The 22063-nt window shown below is 38.6% G+C and overlaps 1 protein-coding gene across 13 annotated transcripts in view; it reads left to right on the top strand.

Moving 5' to 3' along the window:
* The window catches only part of LOC136240037 (early growth response protein 1-like), a 57613-nt gene that overhangs the window by 14598 nt on the left and 20952 nt on the right, over positions 1–22063 (top strand). The window contains exons 2-16 of one of the 13 annotated variants that reach the window (XM_066030838.1): positions 6201–6354; positions 7298–7372; positions 10769–10969; positions 11029–11248; positions 11296–11626; positions 11693–11842; positions 12078–12220; positions 12269–12527; positions 12592–12842; positions 12897–13155; positions 13215–13663; positions 16746–16784; positions 16851–17052; positions 18899–19068; positions 20933–21014. The gene's annotated coding sequence lies outside the window, so the exon portion shown is untranslated. The other 12 variants (XM_066030840.1, XM_066030841.1, XM_066030848.1 and 9 more) reach the window with 12 other exon arrangements.

Here is a 22063-nt window from a genome sequence, read left to right as displayed (position 1 = left end):
ACAAATGAAGAACAGTAGGAGAAGGGCCTCTGCAATCAATCCAGTCACCATGGTAAATACGGACAACTCCTGTTTACAAACATAGGGAAGCCATCAAGCCACCATGAATTGATACCTTCGGCTGTCAGCAAATAAGTGGAGGTCAAAGGTAAGCCCATGATGCGTGCACTGTACGAATTGCGGTATGCCAAAAGTCACCTGTTGGGCTGAAGCGACGTCAAACAGTGAAAAAATCAAGCCCGTAGCCTCAGCTATTAGTGTTATTTGTCATGCTGGCCTTGTCTGTCTGTTTTCCTTTGTTGTGGTACATAGGGTTTACCAGTGATAGATTATCATTTAAGCAGAATTGTGGCTACTTAATAAATTGCATTTTATGAGAATTTAGTTTAACAAAATGCTTGTCTCATAATGTGTTTTTCATGTGAAACGGAGGATGGAGATTTATTCAATCTGGTCATCTGAAAGAGGAAATGAATAGATTGGACACATACCCTGCATAAGATCTCTGCAGCTGATCATGAGGTTCTGTGGAAGTTTATGTTTAGAATTGCAACATTACATTGAAAGTGAAAATTTAGTGTGGTAGCTATTAGTTTTGTGTCAGATTTGATGAAGCTCCAATTGGTAACCCTTCACTTTTGACAATCTTCAGCATTACCATACTGGACAAGCTTACTAGATCCAACACCTTGCTTCTTGTTTGATCTTGTTCCTGACACATGTGTTATTCAATAATCAGTTAAAATATTAGAAACACAAATAATAAAATTTAGTGGCAAGATTTTAATTTAGCGATTTTGTAAATATCCACCATATCACTAATTTAAATTCCATGCTAAAATTTCTGCTTATGCGGTATACTTAAACTTAATAAAAGTAAGCAAAATTGTGCACTTCATAAGCTAGTTGAAATCATTGTAATAAAAACAAAAGTTCATACCTGTCATGAAAATTAAATCCCTACTTGTTCCAAGTACTAATTACATGCGAAGTAACAAGATCTCCCTTGTTTCAGCATGTTTGATTCTTACCAGCTTATTAAACTTCCTTCCTTGCACTTGTACAGTGTATATGTTACAATTAAAACACCACCACATGTGTGTACAGAAAATAAAGCACAGGGGTGTGTGTCAAGAGGCTAATACATCATGAAATGAAGCCAAGTGCTGTATTAGCCTTGAGACACCCATACATGATCTGTCTGAGTGGGGTGTCCCTAACATAACCGTTCTGCATAACTGTACTGTATTTACCCAAGTGTACTGTATTTGCCCAATTATTTGCATATGACTGTACTGTGTGACTCATACAGTACACTATATGGAAAATGCAACACTTATCGGCACTGTGATCCTCCTACGCAAAGTGTAATATATATAATGCTGTCCATCTGTCTTGTTTTAGGTCACATAATTTTCTTGCCAATTCCTGCACATATTGAACAGGATTTTGTGCAATATATGAAGCATTGGATAATGGCCTGTTTTATGATGGTTCATCATATAATGCTGGGGTGTAGAGCAAAACCTCAGTGGACTTCTCTTTGGTACTTCTTATGTCCACCTTAGCAAGCTGGCTGGGCCCCCTGACCCATGCTCAAAACACTGCGTGGTACATCCTGAATTGTGATACAGGTGAGGGGGCAGAAGGACTCTGCTATACATATCATCATTGGCACTTGTAGGGCGAGGTCCTGGGCCTGTCTCAACTGCCCCAGCTCTATGGCAAAAACAATGGCTCAGGTGTTAAATTGCATTCCTGGTGTTGTGTATTTTATTGACAATATCTTAGTCACAGGCAGAACCAGAGCAGAGCATGAAGCCAACTTGTACAAAGTCCTAACCAGGATTCGTGAGTATAGGTTACATCTAAATAAGGCCAAATGTGTGTTGTTGTTTTTCAAAAAGAGCTTGAAGTTTTGGCTATCGCATTTCAAATGAGGAGATCAGACCAACCACAAGTCAGGTGAAAGTAGTTCCAGCTCCCCAGAACAATGGCCACACTCACACACACACCATTAACACCCACTTTGGCTTATTTCATTACGGTATAGGCTTCCATTTGATATCTCAACTTCCCCAGCTCTATGGCAAAAAACAATGGCTCAGGTGTTAAATTGCATTCCTGATGTTGTGTATTTTATTGACAATATCTTAGTCACAGGCAGAACCAGAGCAGAGCATGAAGCCAACTTGTACAAAGTCCTAACCAGGATTCGTGAGTATAGGTTGCATCTAAATAAGGCCAAATGTGTGTTGTTGTTTTTTCAAAAAGAGCTTGAAGTTTTGGCTATCGCATTTCAAATGAGGGGATCAGACCAACCACAAGTCAGGTGAAAGTAATTCAAGAAGTTAATTCCAGCTCCCCAGAACAATGTAGAATTGCAATCTTTTTTAGGGATGCTTACCTATAATTCCAAGTTCATGCCCTTGCTGTCTCATACTGTTCACCCCCTGCACCAGTTGTTGCAGAAAAATGCGACCGAATTTGACAAAACCAGGCTTCCACACACATCCAATTTTATGACTTTGAGAGATCATAACTCAATGTAGGAATATACTACCAGCTTCAACTTTTAACCTGTGATTTTGTAATGCTGTGGAAGTGTTGTGTGAAAATTGCAGGTCAGTGGGAGGTCACGTTACAGTTAGTTAAAGTCAAACAATTGGATGTGTGTGGAAGCCTGGTTTGTCAAATTCGGTCTTAAATAGTTAGTGGGCCTGGGAAGCTAAGCATCAGGAAGCATTTATAGCAGCAAAAAAGCTTTTGTGTGAGGACAGTATGCTTGTTCATTTTGATGTTAAGAAGCCTATGAAGTTGTTTTGTGATGCCTCAACTTATGGAGTAGGAACATGCTTAGTCCATGTAATGCCTGAAGACCAAGAAAAACCCATAGCATATGCTTCGTGCACCTTGACAGCAGCTGAGTGAAATTATGCTCAGATTGAGCGAGAGGCACTAGCCATTATATTTGGAGTACATAGATTCCATCAATACTTGTATGGCCATAGTTTTACACTGGTCACTGACTATCGTCCACTTTGTAAAATATTGGGTGAGAAAGATGGAATCCCGCCACTTGCAGCTGCACAAATGCAACGCTGAGCATTGGTGCTAAGTGTGTATCAGTATCAAATCCAGCACACCCCAGACAGAATCACTTGGCAGACTGCCTCTCCCGCCTACCCAGCCCTAATAAAGACTGTGATAGAGCAGAACAGGTACATGTTGTGGTGACAGACCAACTTCCAGTGGTGGCCTCCCAAATTGCAAAAGCCACAGAGCGTGATATTGTTTTGGGCTCTGTTCTCAAAGCTGTACAGCATGGGGGTTGGCCAGCAAAATGGCATACTTCCATCATTCCCTACTTCAACAGGCGCAATGACCTCTCTGTAGTGGACAGTTGTCTTCTTTGGGGCAGTAGAGTAGTTGTTCCTAAAGTTTTTCACACACCATTGCTAGAAGAACTCCACACAAATCATTTAGGGACGAGCCATATAAAATCCCTTAGCCAGAAGCTACATATGGTGGCCTCAACTAAATTCCTCAATTGAAGACATAGCCCGCAACTGTACCCAATGTGCTGGGTACATGTTGATCATGCACAGTGGAATAAAACATTACTTTTGGTGGCTGTAGGTGCCTTTTCAAAGTGACCAGAAACATTTGTAGTTAGCTCAACCTCAGCTGCCCAAACAGCTGATAAACTCCGAGTTATGTTTGCCACTCATGGTCCCCCATTAATGTTAGTATCTGAAAATGGTCCTCCCTTCTCTTCCACAGAATTCCACCACTTTGTATCAAGAAATGAAATCAACCATCGCAGGGTACCACCATATCATCCATCCTCAAATGGATTAGTGGAAAACATGATAAAAACAGTGAAACAAGCATTGAATAAAGCAAGCAAAGGAGACTCCATTGAAGCAAAGATTTCAAAGTTTTTAACCAGTTATAGATACACCCCCACTCAGTGACCGGCCACACACCAGCAGAAATCCTCCTGGGGAGGGCACCAAGAACACGGTTGTCCCTTGTTCATCCTTGTATGGCTCAATGAATGTCTATTACAGCTGAAAACGAGTTGGAAGTCAATCTCCTCGAACATTTGCTAATGGCCAGGCAGTGTATGTTTGAGACTTACGTCCCAGTGCATCTAGTAAATGGGCTTCTGCAAACATTGTGTGTAAACTTGGGCCACTAGCATATGAAGTAAGCATCAATGGCCATCTCAGGCAAGTCCATGTAGACCATTTGAAGCCTTGACCAGAGACTCAGCCTGTTAAACCAGATAGCTACACATCTCCTAGCAACGGGTTGACATTACCAAGTACTCGGCCCACACTCCTCTGGTGATAGTCGAAGAGAGTTCAGATATTGATGAACAGCCAGATGCGGTTATGAATTCTACAACAGAATTGGTTGTGCATCCACAATGCAATTGTCAGCCACCCCGTAGGTTAATAGAGGAACTTCCTTAATTTGACAGGCATATCATGCTATGCACACATGCACACAGAGTAATTGTACAATGACTTAATTTCTCCTCGTTTTTTTGTTAAGCTATGTATTTTTTTTCTTGGGGGGGGGGGGGGGGAGGGGAGTGTTGTATAGGCATATGATTCTGTACGCATGCGCAGAGTGTATGTGTTGTTCATCAATTAGAATGTACCACGTTGAGTAGACCTGTACTGAGTATACAATAAGGTTAGTAAAACCTGCTAAGGGATGCATAATTAAATGGTACAGGTTTTTACTTGCGGTTTACAGGAAGAATGCAAACTAACCGCAAATGCCTGGTATTCTTACTGCTGTGGTGCCATACATAAATAGCAACTTGTGAAAACTCATTACCATCATAAAATACTTAAGTCATGTGTTATACACCTGTTCTTCACACTGCTCCATGTTACGTCATAGGCAATGGCATCAACTTGTCAATTTCCTTGTCAACATTATCTCACTAACACTCCTTTTACATTGTGATCTCCTTTTAAGTGTAACTTTAGGAAGCAGTGATAAGGTATGAGCTTTGAATCAGCTCGTCAACAAAAACATGTTCAGTCTTCTGCTTTTGTAAACACTGTGTAACAATATTAAAATGGCATAATCCAATTCGATAATGATTCCACCTATGTACGTATATACACATATGAAATGCCCCCGTTATCTAAGCAGGTTAGAGACTACGCCCTTGAATATTACACTTACACAGTTTAGCAATGCTAAAGAGTGTGTAGACACCTAATGAAGAGATGGTATGGTGACTGATCCAAGTTGTAGACTGAAAGGTAATGACTTCAAATACTGGGTAATGGCAAATATCTTTTAGAAACACACTTTTTAAAGTATTTTGATTGCTCTGTTAGAGCATTTAAGAGCATATCAGTCATTTCAGTTACATCATCCAGATTTGTTTTGAGGAAGCTTAGCCCCTTTAGCCAATGAATACTGTGTGTGTGTGCATGCCTGCCTGCCTGCCTGCCTGCCTATGCAAGCACATTTCCTAGACGACACGTTGGTCTATATATCATCATCAAACTTAGTGGACACACTCAGTAGGCACCTTGAGCATGTTAGACAAGGCCACCATTCACAGGAACAGGTAATGGTCTCCCTGGGTTCTGCCAATGGGAATGTACAGTGTACATATACACAGTTGTGGTAATTTTGTTTGATGTCTACCAACATTCTTGGGTTAGGACTGTACTATGTGATCATCTATAACAAGTGCATATAATTGTATTGACTATATTCAGGGTGCACAGCAATGGGTATGTAAATAAAGTATGGTCCAGTAGTTGGGTGGCCATACAAATAATGTAATAAATTTACTTCTTGTGGATAGCACTATATACTGGATAATTTTAATAAAGTTTAGCAAGGATACTTTGACCTTCATGTCTTCTGTCATTTTCTCCTATTCCTTCTACCTCTTACCAAATTGGATAGGTGAATTGAGCAATTTGCTTACTTCATTACGTTAATACAATATGGTAGTGTGGGTGATGTAGTTGGTCATGTTTTCACGTAAATGAATACAATATAGTGGATTACAAGGCTGGCATTTCTAATAACAAACAAGACACCTGTTATATCAATAAGCTAGCCATTTTGCCAAAGCAACATTTTTATGACAGATTATGATGATTGTGGACATCGTGAAAATCATTTACTTTCCAAATATTGTTACATAATAGCATTTCTACTGTGTCCATGATGCCACTACTCAATCTGTGGGTCAGAGTGCATTAGAACTTGAAGATCTCAGTAGTCTCAGAAGACATGCTTCAATCTGCCAAGGCATGTAGTATTATGTTAGTGCTGATACTAGAGAGACTTATTCAATACCAGGTAACAATGTTTGTGAGTACTGTCATTTACAAAGAAATAGTTTCCATGTAATTTAACTTGAGATGGCTTCTCTATTAATTCATTAAATTTGAAATGGCTTCCCTACTTTCAAGAATTCCGCTATTGATTATAATCTTAATTATCAACAACTTCCCTAGGCCTTTCCATTCAGTGAAAAAGTGTTCCTACCTCTTGTGTTGACCAAAATTTAATTTTCCTTGTTAGTATGTCGGTTATTTATCATTATTGCCGGTTGATGTGAAACAAATGATCTGACAGTTTAAGCTCTTAATGTTTTGTATGTTTGTCTGTAATGGATGGTGACCTTTACTAACCAAATATAGAGCTTGAACACAAGAACTAAAGCTTAGGTGTGAATGTAAGTTTATTCTAGGCTGACAGGTAGGCAAGGAGGTCTGGGACCAATTCCAAGGACCCAGGACCGGATACTGGTGGGACCCAACTTTTCTCAGGATATAGTGATTTTTGAGTGGAAATAATTTTACTTTAAGTGCATGGAAGCCACTTTCACATAACATTTGAGCAGATGACACTGCAACATTGCAAGCAACTACCAACATTGAAGCCAAAGTGGACACCCCATTCAGTGTGGGTTACACCACTACTTTGGGGGTAGTTGGAATGGATCTACAGTATACTACTACAAGCATAGTATATTGTAGTTCGTTCCAGTTTCTCAGTGATAAGTATTAAGCAATGGTTCTGCCAGTACGCACATTTTAGAATTTATCAGGTAGAATAACAGCAATGCTGCCATACTTGTACCATGATCCTGTAACTAGTTTATAGCTCACTTCTATATTATTATTTTATTTTATTATTATTAGCACTTTACAGTGACCAGCAATGAAGGTCTGACAGCAACATATAAACTTTTGAATGAATTACACAGGCTGCAATTTACTGGGTTTGTTTTCTGTAGGGATGTAATGAAGGTATCATTGACAATGAATGAAACAATAGGCTAATGGCCTGGAGGTCATGTTCAGCACTTTAGGTGAGCCTAAAACACTAATTATTTAGCACTTGTGATGTCATCAGTCATGCAGCAATGAGTGTATGATGACATAACAAGTATTAAATAATACTAACTATGTGTTTCTGTAATTGTATTCAAATTCTGAACATAATCTATTAAGCATATATACTTGTGTATCACATATTTCTAGTATTGTTACTGTGCTTCATTCATAAATTTCTACATTCTTTTCCCTTGTACTAGTATAGTATAGTTCATGATCACTTATCCAAACCACTTTCTGTCACACAGTGCTTATCGTTCATAAAGGAATACTCCTAAAGGAGTCTTGATCTGTCATTGGCCACTCGCAGGGGATGTGGCATTAACCAAGTTTTTGCCCACAATCACTAAACTTATAAAAGTGTTTTGTGCTCTATGTTAAGCATATTGGTTTGATTTGTTTGGTTAATATCATGGTAGTTGGCAAGCCATTCTTCCCTACCAGAGAGCACCAGCACACAACAATAAACACAGTACAAAACACAACCACTAGACAACCATGCATACAATACTACACTAGCATATTTAGGTAAAAAAGTTTTTAACAGAGGATACAAATTCATTACAAGTAACACATGTGGCATCAGTGAAAAAAATCCACCAAGAAGTGGCAGATGAATGGAAAAAATTTTGGTGGAGGAGAGATGTCAAGTTGCAGGTTAGCAAAGCTATCCTTGCAACCTACAAATAAGATTAGTGGATTGAGAACCAAGCATGGATTACTGCTATTGTGATAGTAAAAAACATGGCACAAGTAGATTTAAATTTAATTTGATCAGAGATGGCAACCAGTTAAATTGTTGACGATGCCCTGAAACATGATCATATTTCCTTTAGTAACACAAAATTAATGCATTTGTTCTGCATAGGATCACCACTTTATAAGGGAGTTATTTCCTTAACTAGTAAGTTTTTGAACTTGTGTGGCATACAGCATGATGGATTAGTAAGTATGTAGAATGAATGGTCTAGTTATCAGGTAACCTATCAACGCCATAGCTTTGGAGTAAGTACATACTTAAAATCTCTAATCAATAAGTGCCGTGGTAAGGAAGTGGTGTGATCGTAGAGTTTGCCAGTACAAGATATAGAAATTATTTATAAGTACATAAATATCAATAAAATCATGAGAAAAGTTGGGTCCCTGGTCTCAGATTTTTGGTCTTTGAGTACAGTTAGTACCTATTTTCAATGTTGGTATAAACATCAGACCCAGGGACTTTTACGGACCCAAGTTTTCGTGGAATGTTATCTACTTCATATATTAAAAATTATTAATTTTAAAAATGAAGTAGGAATCTAAGCAATAAAAAGTAGTAAAACAAGAGATGAATGATGGTATTACAGCATATCTCGGTGGGAATATCCCTACATTGGCATATTATAACAATGATTTGGTTCAATGCCCAAGTATGGATTTTCCCACTGAGTTGTGCTGCAATACCATCATTCATCTCTTGTTTCACTACTTTTTATTGCGTAGATCCCTACTTCATTTTTAAATTCAATATACTAGTTATTTTTGTTTTGTTTTATTGTTACAAGTACACAGAAAAATTTGGAATTTTCAACTAGAGTAGGGACCACAACACATTGATAAAAAATACTGAAACAAGCTGGAGTAGTGCACGATATTAAATCACAGTAAAACAGTAAGAAGTGTTATATCCCTACTGTGCATTTCCGTTATGGTATCTTGAGCACAGTAGGGATATAACACTTCTTATTGTTTAACTGTGATTTAATATCGTACACTACTCCAGCTTGTGTCAGTACTTTTTATCGATGTGTTGTGGTCCCTACTCTAGTTGAAAATTCCAAATTTTTCTGTGTACTTGTTTGTTAACTTTTTCGTAAATAATTATTATGGCTGGTGAACCCACGCATACCGTATCTGAAATGGCGCCACGCGCCCCAATTATCGTCTGAAAAGTGAAGTATCCATTACGCTTCGTTGTCAGCTATGTTCAACCCGTTACACAGCATTTCGAATCAAAACTGTTCGAAAAGTACCTCTGCAATCCACGCATACAAGAAGAAATGGTGCCGTGCCCCAGTTATATCAATAATTATCGTCTGAAAAGTGAAGTATCCATTACGCTTCATTGTCGGCTATGTTCAACCCATTACACAGCAGTACGAATCAAGAACTGTTTGAAGAGTGCCTCTGCTATCAAAATAGCCACTATGATAAATACGGACGATTTCCATTACGAAGGGAAGCCATCACGTGCTATCGCCAAATCAACACTTTTCGCTGTCAGCAAAGATGAATGGGACACAAAGGAGGACACTGGTAAGTCCATGAAGAATGCATTGTACGTACTGTGGTATGCCAAATGGCACCTGTCAGGCTGAAGCAACATCGAACAGTGAAAAAATCAAGCCCGTAGCCTTAGCCGTTATCAAGTTACGCTTGTCTGAAGGCATCAGTCAGTCAGTTATTCAGTCAGTCAGTCAGTCGATCACTAGAAAATTCCGTTAAATAATTTAAAAAAAATTCCATATCAACTTGTTGAAAGCATTTTGGGTCGATCTGAAAGCTTGTTTGACCTTAGTTTTACCTAACCAATACTGCCTCATCATCATCAAGGGAAATTGAGGCTGTTTTTTGGGTGATATTATTTCATGGGCCACGCCTACTCCTTTGTGGTCCCTACTATACACTACGATAGTAGTGTATGATAGCATACAGCTATACAAGCTGAGGATGACTGCTGTACTAGAGTATCTTGAGTCAGCCTTTCACCTACCGGGGGTGTGGCATATTTTCATTGTGCTAGTATTATGAATACAGCTAGACCATAAAAACAGGTATGACATTGTGATCGAGTAAATAGATTGCTAAGAGGTGTGGTCTCAGACGGTGCTTGATCGTCAACCTGGCAAGATTGCGCTAATAGGCATGGAATCGAAGTAAAATTTAATATTGTATTACAAACATTCAGTATGAAAATACTAATTGAATACTGAAATATTTCTGAAATCCTTAAATATTGGAACTCTTGTATGCAATTTTGGGGTTTTGTGGGGGCATTGGTGATATCTTATATATCACATGTGAAATCTTTGATCTGTGGTTTCCACTTTCCAGTAGAATGTAGCTTAAGGTTACGGGATACCCTCAAGTTCCGGAAATAACTTTTTGGTTGTAATAACTCGCATGTAAAAATTGCTTACGTATTCTTTGCACATGAATGAACACATGGCACAGGAAGGCATTCGTGTTTCTTGTCGTTCTCACTTCAATGTAGCAAGGTAAGAGTGTTTAATGGTTGTTTTCGTGACAAATTACAACTAACAAAACTGTAGCGTGTGTTAAAATACTATTACAATAAGTCTGAATTATGTGTCTTTGACGTTTCTTTCAAGAGACAAGCTGTTCCATCTCCCGAATGAAGGATTCCTCATCACCGATCCAGTCCTTCGGTTCTCGAATGGATTTACCCTTCAGAGAAAGTTCGGGCAGAATTGTGACGATGTAGAAATGTCTCAGTGTGGGAATGATCTCAAGACAGAAAGTTTCATTGTACTCCACCCTTTCACAGTGATAGTCTACAGTGGTGTGGAGAAGTAAGTCGCACCATCATGTGTTAGTGCAGAACATCACCATTTGTACTTGGTAATAATAGCTGTGAGTGTGCTTCAGTTGGATGCAACCATTATTAATGAATAAACAGTTGCACTTATCAGCAGTGATAGCGTGATGAACAGCAAGATCTCTGTAGCTGTAAAGATTCTTAAACTCAACCAGCCCATCAGTTGGCAAAGCTTCAGGATGAAAGAACGTCAGTTGGAACATCCAGAGCTTCAATACCACCATCATGTCTGTAGTTATAAAGAAATGCAATGGTAACAATACATGGTAGTTTTCACTTGCCTGGAATATGCCATTCTAGAGATCAAGCTGTTGTCCACTGAAGTTGTGCTATATCGTGCCTTCTTGCATTGCAGCTTTGCAGCAGCAGAAGCTTTATGCTTCCGATCATTGTCAGTACGTTTCACAGTATCAGCTGCAGCAAGTTTGAACACATTAGATGGTTCTGTGCATACAGCTTTCTTCCACATTGATGGTTCCCATCCAGCTCCTTCATTACACCATAGACCAGCACCAGCACACTGACCACCCCATGATCCGGATTGGCTTCTGTTGATCTGCTTGCCACCATCAAATTTAGTCCATTTGTACATCCAACTTTCACACAGATTAGCCATGAAGTTACCTATAGTGTAAGTTTGTAACAATGATATGATATCTTTATTCTTACCAATTAACTGAGGTGCTTTCCCTACTAGTCGGCTGATTGATCGTTGGGATGTCACAGATCATCTGTTAGTCTACCTCGGCAGTGGTTGTTGGGATACTCCTGGTATCATCCAGACCTTCATTGTCAGTGCATCAGCCCATGCCTGCGCTTGAGTGGTGATGACATCATTCAGACCTGGGTAAGAAAGGTGATGTGTACTTGTGCTTCTTGTGTTGATGTAATCTTACCTGATGTGATGTTGTTAATTGTGTCATTTGTTCCATCTTCTGCTATATTGTTGGCCATTGCTCCTATGTTAGTTGGTGGTAGCTGCTGCTGTTGTTGTTGTTGTTCCTGTTGTTGTTGTTGTTCCTGTTGTTGTTGTTGTTCCTGTTGTTGTTGTTCCTGTGTTTGTTTTTGATTTTTTTGTGCAGTTTTGCAGAAATCAGGACTATACTTGGAGTGGCAGCCAAAACAGTGTAATGGAATGTTCACCAAGTGCCGCTGAAGTTTCTTTATTGCTTCTACCTTATTAAGCTCCTGGCTCTGCATGATGATGGCACAACAAGCTGATTTGGTGAGCCGTTTCCTCATGGCTTCAGTCAGTTTACATCTACCCTTGTAGGATGGTTTGTCCTGGACCGAGTTCTCCAATGTTCCACGGAAGCACTTTACAGCATGGTTGGTGCATTCCACCTTCTTAATCAATGTGCCATATGGTACTTTCCTGACAAGAGTAGGGTGAACTGAGCTGTCACCATCTCCAATGAACTCACTGTAGTGGAGGCCATGCTGTGTTTCTGATTGGCAGAACCCTTCAACAATGATGTCAGTCTCCATTGCTGATGAAGACAGGTCCCAGTTGAGGAAGCAAGTATGCTCAGGTATAGTACCCCCAGATGCATTGTGGCATACTGCACAATACTTGTTTCTGACTCCCATGAACAGGATTTTCCCAGTCTCCTTTCCGATTATGATGCCAACACCAGACTTGGCGTTGTATGAGTGTTTGTGAGCACGTTTGCTCCATCCACCATCCACAATCACAGTTATCCTGGGTATGTCATATCTGCTGTCCTTGGAAAGAGCAATGGCTTTCTCCTCCTCACCAGCCTGCTTCATGGATTCATTGAGAAGAGTCCGCCACCAGTCTTCAATGCGTTTCTCAATAGCCATGAAGGCTTTCTTTGTCGATGAAGGTAGGCCTAGTACTGCCATTGACTCTGTCAGTGGTGCATGTCCTCCCTCTGTAGCCATCTGTCCCCACACTGCAGCCAGATTACACTCCCAGTATTGACCTCCACTTAAGCCCTGCACTCTTGATGATGTCGCAAACTGGAATTCCTCATGACAGTCGGCACACCGAGAAGTAAGAATGGAACACAGTCCTTGATGATCCTTCACACCCACCAGTACAATGGCCTCGTTACCAGAGAGAGCATTATCTGCACATGACTGACAAGTGGCTGCATGTCGACTGATCACCTGCAGATGTTCCTGGAGTTTATTCAGGTTAATAATTCTGCTACCATCATGGTTCATTACATCCACTGTGTCATTCTTTCTTGTAGGAACCTTCTTCTTGGCATATTTCCCTCTACAAGCATGGGACCCTCTGGAGTTTTTAGTACTCCCCATGCTAAAACTAATATTAACTGTATGTTATGTTGTAATAATAAATTTGCAGCTTACCTGAATCCCAGAGCATCTAATAAACACTTATTAACACTACTAAACAGCAGCAGGACACGGCGACAGAACAAGCAATCAGCACAAAGAACAAGCTAATAGTATATTCACAGCTGTTGCGGTTTGTATTTCCCGCAAAACGGTAATTCGCATGCGTGAGGATACAGTTGTTTTACAATGTGGTTTTCGCCACCAAAAATAAGGATAGTCAATCAAGCTTGCTTTATTTTGATGGTTTTACATGGTAGTTAAACATATTTTTGAGGGTCTATCATAGAGTTTTGTTGAGATTTTACCATCATCGCTCGAGGAAAAATTTTACAAAATTGTGGTAAGTGATTTTTACAGTGTCACAACAGCATTTCATTACCCAAGTTATTCTAGAGATGTGATGCTATCATACTTTGCTCGATAGGACCTAGCTATTATATTTTTAAAGTCTTTAAACACTTATACGCAGTAACCTGTAACCTTTAGTCATAAGTTAAGCCATAACTTTTCTAATAGTATTACTTATCTAGACTATTATCAATGTAATCTCTCCTTCAAGAATGTTCCAATAATTACACTCAATTCATGTCCCCTTGATCAGGAAACTGATTGTCAAGTACACAGCTTAACTTATTTCTTCATATTGTCACTCTTAAAATTATTCCTATTACTAGGCAACAGTATAATCTCATGTGGTCATGTGTTTTATTAACAAAAATAACTAAAATGTAATTTCCAGTATTCCTTGTATATGCCATTCTTGATTATATAAGCACGTAGGGAAAATAAAATGCTTTGTCTCAAATATAGACCCAGGTTATTGATCAAGTCTACTGTTAGTGGCTTCAGTTCTTTCCTTTGCTACTGATGATACTTTAGATTTATCCATGTTTCATTTAGACTAAAGCCATCAGAGGGGTTAAAGAACTACAAGTAATCGTGTAAAAAGTCCATGTCAGTCTGCATGCATGTAGGTATGTATAATCCAACCATTTGCCAGTTGTTTTGGCCTTTGCTTATACATTATAGTATATCAACATACTGAATAAAGATTCCTACTTACTGTTACAATGAATGCATTCTTGAATATTAGGGGCTATGAATGCTTGGGCTTTTCTAGCCAAAAATATCACCTTAAAACCAGCCTCACAATACCTTCATGGCACCTTGGCACTATTGGTCAGGTATAACCAAGCCCAAAAGTGCCAAACAGTTGCTACGAAGTTAAAACAGTTGACTGACTTGACTAACTGACTACTGTACGCAAGGAAATTTTGACGAATTGGTTAAATTCGTCAAATGTTTATAAGCACCCTTAAAAGTACAGGTTTTGCCTACAATTTCTTGATTTTCGTCAACATTTTATTTGTCAAATCTGCTGAAGTCTGATTTTTCTTACGTCAAAATTTCCTTGCGTACGGTACCTAATGCCTTCAGACAAGTGTAACTTGATAATGGCTAAGAATGTGGGCTTTATTTTTTTACTGTTTGACATTGCTTAAGCCTGACAGGTGCCTTTTGGCATACCGCAGTATGTACAATGCATGCTTCATGAACTTACCTGTGTCCTCTGTGTCCCATTTAGCAGTGCAAGGTGTTGATTTACACTAGCCCTGCATGATGGCTACGTATGTTTGACAAGAATTGTTCAAGTTTTCCGATGTGATTACAGAGAGGTTTTTCTCCTAGTGTTCTTTGTTTGTAACATATAGCTTTGCTAATTCAGTAATTGATAGTTGGGACACACATTCAGACAAAACATAAGCCTGGCACCATTTCTTCTGTTCTGATGTGGTATGCATGGGTTCACCAGTCATAATAATGTTACAATATAATTAAAGAAAAATTAAGAATGTTTAGGGATCATAGGAAAAAAGAAGTGAAACAAGGGAGGTCACTTGCACCTGAAGATATACTAGTGGACATTTAATCACAAATCTAGTCGTGGGTGTTGACTGAATTAGGGATTTAAATTTAATGTCTACTAGTTTATCTTCAGGTGTAGGCGGACCCTCTTGTTTCACTACATTTTTGATCCCTTAAAATTACTTTTACTTGTTTGATTCAATACTTAGCATCACTCAAACTTATCCAAAGTATATGCCTGGTCAAGGCTGTATTCATTTAAATTTCAAATAAAATGATGGGTTGTTTGTGGCTGAACTCTCTACAGGGTGAATTGGTTTCAAGCTGACCTCCCTACAGGGTGACTTGTAATGGTCTGAATCACTAGAGCGATTCATTTGTAGTTACATGGTGACTGTTCTATTAGAGTATCTCGGCACTTAGTTATGATTTGAAAGCAAACTATGTGTAGCAAAAGTGAGATCGAGATACTCTAATGATGATAAATGTCTTACTGATTATTAAGACAATATAATTATAGTATACAAACAGGCTTAGACTCAGGGTTACCATACACTGATAGCCAAAGAGTGGCCAGTGGGAGCCCTGGCAAGACTTACATTACTTAACTTACAGTACAAAAACAGTCACCCTAATAGAGCATTCAGCTGGTTTGTAATCCGATTCTTCTGTACTACTGCAAGGACTTTCTCTGATGATTATTCCAGCTATGTACCGATTTTCAGCTCATTGCTCTAAGCAGTTTGCCTGGTAGGTGTAAAACTAATAGTTTTTTTATTCATAAAATTCAATCATGTAATTGTGACACAGGTTGGATTTTGTGCCATATCTCCATGGTCTTTATCTCGATTCCTTTCAAACCACAGAAATGCACTCCTACGATGGTTACTCCATCTACATTCTACATAGCAATTTTCAACTGGTTCCTCTGAGGGGTTTACCCTGTTGGGCATGACAGAAGTTTGGCCTGATTTTATGCAAATAATTGGTCATAACTCCATGAATGTTAATCAGATTCCTACCAAACTTGGTACCGAGATCCGCTTTAATGAGCCCTTTAAATGTGCCAAATTTCAGCCCAATTGGAACATGCATTGGTGTTTTATGGCGGATTTTGCAAAGTGTGCGAAAAGAAGTAGTAGACTAGAAGAAGAAAAAAATGAACAAATTAAAACAGAATTTGGCCGCTCATATCTCGGAAATGTCTGAAGCGATTTTCTTCAGATTTGGTATGTAGACATCCAGGTGGCACTTCTGTAGCAAATTTGGTTCCAATCGGATAAGGGATCACCGAGCTACAAAGGTGTGAAAACCGCATTTTCTTTCTTCCTGTCAATATACTCACAGTGTGGCACGCCGGCATCTTGGCTGCACAACACACTGCTGTGTGTCTTGATATTTATAGTTCGAAAAATGGTTAGGTGGATATCAGACAAATTGGTACCATTAGTGGCTAAAAGCTATCACTACAATATACACTATGTATTTAGTCACTGCTATAAGTACATTAATTTTGTGCAAAGGAAGACTACCATCTGATTTGTGTTTTTACTCAGCTGTTTTTGATGTGCTGAAAGACAAGTGTCCTCCACCTGGTGAGTCATATTTTTACCTTGTTCATATTTACCACCTAGATCTTGATGTTACCTCATTCCATGTAGAGAAAGTAGCTCATACCCTAAGGGGAAGTGGTGGCCCTAGCAGATCTGACTCATCTCAGTGGTAGAAGTTTCTTCTTCACTATGGTACTCACAGCTGCCAGTTGTGGGAGTCTACTGCTGAGTTTACTCATCACTTGGCTAACTGTCATTGAAAAGACAGATATCTGTGCATTGATGGCCAGTAGATTGATAGCATCCAGAGGTGCATCCTATATGGTGTTCTCTATAATGCATTGTTTGCAAGGTAATAGCATTGGCCACTGGTGACAATGTTACATTGGTGGGATTTCTATTAGTTGATGCTCGCAATGCATTTAGCATTGTGAATTGGACTCCTGCCTTATGGAATGACCATGTTTTGTGGCCTCGTTGCTGTTATTTACGTTTTAACACATACAGAGCAACCTTACCATCCAGAATTGTGACAGCTTTCTTAGTGGTCAGGAGGGGATAACACACAAGGAAATAAAAATCAATATTATTTTATGCCATTGCTATTGTCTCTTAAGTATGATAGTGGTGCCATTCAGAATTGTTATGGTAATGTGTTGAACCCTTACCTGCTGTTTAAGCTTAGTTTGACCATCTGGTTGAATTGGGTCCCAAGTATGGCTATATTAAATGTGTGTTAGTTGTAGCTTCTTTACTGTTAATGCATCCAAACAGATGTTTACTATATAGCTTGGGTGTGACTGTTGCCATGGGATACTCTTTCTTTTGGTGGGTTTCTTGGTAATGATGTTAGGTCTACTAGTCTGTGCTTTTGTGGGGCTTGCACAAAGTGAAGAAGTGGACTGTGTATGAATGATGGAGCCCTACTTTGTACAAAGTAATCATTATGCACTCCAATCCGTAGGTTCTTGTAGGCTCCTTTCTGTACGTTAGTTTATCATAGAGATGTGAGGGTGGAAAGGAGTGCCATTAGGGTTGGTTAATTCATTTAAAAATTGTTAAAAGGCTGTTCAGTTTATTGTATCATAAATCAAAATTCAAATCCTGGACATGACTGCATACGATTGTACAATCATAAAAAGTTATGAGGTACACACTATATATATATACTTGTATTTGAAAAATTAAGGTAAAATAGTTCCTAGCATAAAAGACCAGGGAAAGGGGTGGCACCACTTGAGAACGGTCACTTAACTTCAGCCAACAGTTTGACTATTAGCCCTTGAATGCTGCAAACAGTAAAATAATTTTGCTTACCGCATAATATTGAAACCTATGGCTGCTGTATTAGAGCATATTGCAGCTGACTGTTCTATTAGAGTAAATCAATTGGGGACCTCTTAGGTGGGATGGTTTGAAATTGTTTTCATTGTTTAGCTTGTGATATCAATCTGTTTCATGGATATTTTACTGTTGCAACTCGTTAAATTGCCAAACAGCTATCTAGGTATATCTACTAGCCACTAGAGACAGTCACAACACAAGAATACAGGTAGTATACTGTAGAGTCTGGTTGTTAGGTGCATATGCTTAACAAACTTCTCAAAACATTTTTATTATCAACATGTATTTGTTAAGTACATGCGCCTAATAAGAAAACCACATTGTGAGTGTTCATGGATTAACTCTCTTGAGGTGGTTCACCACAACTACAAATATTTGGAGCCCAGTTTATGTGCAAAATCGTTGTGTGGAGCATGGTTTAGGAGACTGTTTTGCTTGGTAAGCATAGCAAAACCCTCGTCATTATTGGCCATGTATCACGTGAAATTTCAAGCTTGACAAACCCCTAGTATTTCTCATCTTGTATAGCTGCACCTCGTGTTGGAGCTTCATGTTAGCCCACATGTACATATCAATCATGATTAAGTGCAAGAAATGAGTATGTGTTTAATAAATATATTATGCACTTAATATATACATATGCTTAACAACCAAAACTCTACAGTACTAAAAGTATACAAAAACAAGTAAATTGGTTGTGTTACACGTGATATGTGTCTGCCATATAATAGAACAGTTGCTTCTGAGAATGCAATTTTACATACAAGTAATATGATATGGCATATGCAGAAAATGTAACATCTGTATTGCAGGTCCAGATGGATCAGCCTTCTACCAACAAGATCAAGGACAGTAGTGATGGTTTTCAGCAAAATGTCAACCTGAAAGTTTAGTATACCAAGTGATGTCATAATCAGTCATTGTGAAATACTATCCTCCTGGGAATTTGGTGTCAACTTAATGAGTGCTTACATCAGAAATGGTCAGTATATCTGTGATGACTATATCTGCTCACTTATCTTACAAGTATGAACTTTGGTCAGTGGCAAATTTCTGAGTCTCACGAACCATCTTGAAAGTGTTTAGTAATTGATGTTCATTCATTTATATTAAGCCCTTCATTGGAACATGCAGGGGCGGATCTAGGATTTTTGAAAGGGGGGGCTAAGCTGGACAGGGACATGGGTAACTAGCCAGACATTAGAAGAAACCAAGCCTTCTCACAAGGCACTAGTTGTAAGATTCATATTCATGGTCAAATTAGCTTTTTGGAATAGTGACTACATTTCACACTAGCATGTGAAGCATGCCCTCCCCAGGAAATTTTTGAAAATTAGGCCCTCTAAAGGTGAATCTGAGAGTACTTTAGCAGTTTTTCAGCGGAAAATAATGGAATTTCAGTTTATGTATCATTCAAATTTTACTTTTAAAATCAAGACTGATTGCAATATGCATTGAGTATAGCTATCATGCATGCATGATAATCTTTTCATTTGTAGCTACCAAGCATTTAGATATAGCTAGCTATATGCCATAATGCATCAGCCCCTCTTAGCCATGCTCTGATCAGCTAAATCTGTGAGGCAGAAACATGTATAGCTAAGTAGTAGTGGTGTTGAACGTCACAATTATTAGTATGCACGCTCCTTAGCCTAGTGATACTTTGTTCGCCATAGCACCAATAAAGTGTACTGAAAAGCAGAATGCAGTGAAGGGTACTAGTAGCTATTAGCTAGTCCACTGGCAATCCTTAGCAAAGTGCAACTATATTTGCATTTATGGGCTTTCTGAATTTGTTGTTGTGATAGTCAACTTATTATATCTGCCGGGTTATGAAGACTGAACTATAGGCTAGCTACAAATGCCAGCACCATAACCCACAGCATTGGGTCATATCAGAAGGTAACTGACAGATTTTACATTCAAAGACAAAAGTGGGTGAATATACTATAGCTGCCTTATGAGACTGCAAATTACCGAAAGACTATAGTTTGCTAAATGGCTGAGTTGGTAACTACATATTAATATTCTGAAGCTGATAAATCTAACCAATTAAGCCAACTAACACTTTTTGAATCATATAAATAAAAACCACACTAATCACCTCTTATAGCCATAGTAGAAAACACTGCTAATCATCTGAATAAAACAAAACCCACAATTAAAACTTTTGTACCTGGAGATGCAACCCACAATCAAAACTTGTTTCTGAAGAACTCTTGAGGAAAAGGAAGCTATATATATTCTCCTGGAACAGAGTTGAACAATAGGTAGAATTACATAGACATTATTTGTGTTGGTAGTAATGCATAGTTCCTGAAATAAATCTGCTTTGATACACATAGAAGATTTAGGGCTTTTTTTGGCCAAGTACTAACTTAGAAAGGAAAGGGGGGGGGGGGCTACAGCACCCTTAACCCCCCCCCCCCCCTAAATCCGCCCCTGACATGTACTTGCTTTTAAACTACAGTGAATATTCTCCAAATGCCCACCAAATAATTTTCTAGATAATCATACAGTACTATATAATAGAGTTTCATCTTTCCATGAAAAAATATTGACCAAAAACCTCACATAATTTTCACAGTAGCCTGGCAGTATCGGTTTAGCATAGTCATGTTCAAAAGTTTCTTCAGTGTGACCTGAAATGCTTCCTATAAGTTGCCACACTTTTTTAGTGAAATTTTCTACTAACTGATTGACTGACTGATGCCTTCAGGCAAGTGTACCTTAAGGCTATGGACTTAAATTTTGACTGTTAACTTCAGCCTGACAGGTGCTTTTTGACATATTGCAATATGTACATTACACACATTATTTGCACTCCATTTCATTTTTTCTGACAGCACAAGATGTTCACAGTAGTGTACCAAATGGATATCTGTTGAAAATCATCTGTAATTTCTGTACCAAGCCTCAACAGTCAAAGTAAGTGGATCAGTTGTAAGCTAATTTCACATATTGTTCTCCGTGTGTAGGACTGTGTAACAAGCAGAACATAGTCAAAGTCACACAAACAGAACATAGTCAAAGTCACACAAACAGAACATAGTCAAAGTCACACAAACAGAACATAGTCAAAGTCACACAAACAGAACATAGTCAAAGTCACACAAACAGAACATAGTCAAAGTCTATGCAAAACAGCTACTGGCATTGCTTAATATGGGGGCATGCATGCTGTCATATAATTGAACTGTCTGGTCCCGTTCTTTCTTTTGATTAGGTATGCGGCTATTACTCATAAAGTTGAGAATTATTCTTTTGAACAGAGCTCAAAAAATTACCTGTTGTGCTTTTGAGAGTTACCAATATTATGCCATCATTTTAAGCCATTTATTGCTGTGACAACAGACCATGTAATTTCGGCTATTTCTCTTGCTATATTAGAGTGTATTATTCCATCTGACTGCTTTATTAGAGTAGCATAGCTTATATGCAACTGTTCTATTAGAATTTGTGACTGCTCTATTAAAGTATATTTTATTTTTTTACAGATTTTCTTACTGTTACGCTCTATTTTAAACTAGAATAGGGACAGTGTAGTACCATTGCAATAAAAAGTACTGAAACAAGCTAGATCAGAGCAGTACAAAAACTCTAAATTTTTTGAAACGCAACCTCAGTAATTGCTCAAGGAATTGGCATACCTCACAATGGTTAGACCACAAATGGAATACATGTCAGCTGTGTGGGATCCATACTATAATTCACAAATCCAACAATTAGAAAAGGTACAACATCCTGCTGGTATGCTCAGGAAAAAAAAGTTACAATGTAAACTGATTATCTAATTACAAGTGCAGTAATGTGATTGTAAAAGTGATGTAAATAAATCAGAGTCAGAGGTTTCAGTAATATTAAGTGGCAAGGTGTTCATTCTTAATAGTTCTGGAGAAGTAACTGTTCTGATGTGACTAGGGCTGAGCAATAGTATCGATAGTGCAATATATCGCGATAGTAAATCACTATCGTTA

This window comes from Dysidea avara, chromosome 12 (genome assembly GCF_963678975.1).
Source record: "Dysidea avara chromosome 12, odDysAvar1.4, whole genome shotgun sequence".
Taxonomy (NCBI): Eukaryota; Metazoa; Porifera; class Demospongiae; order Dictyoceratida; family Dysideidae; genus Dysidea; species Dysidea avara.
This window is presented reverse-complemented; position numbering and strand designations above follow the sequence as displayed.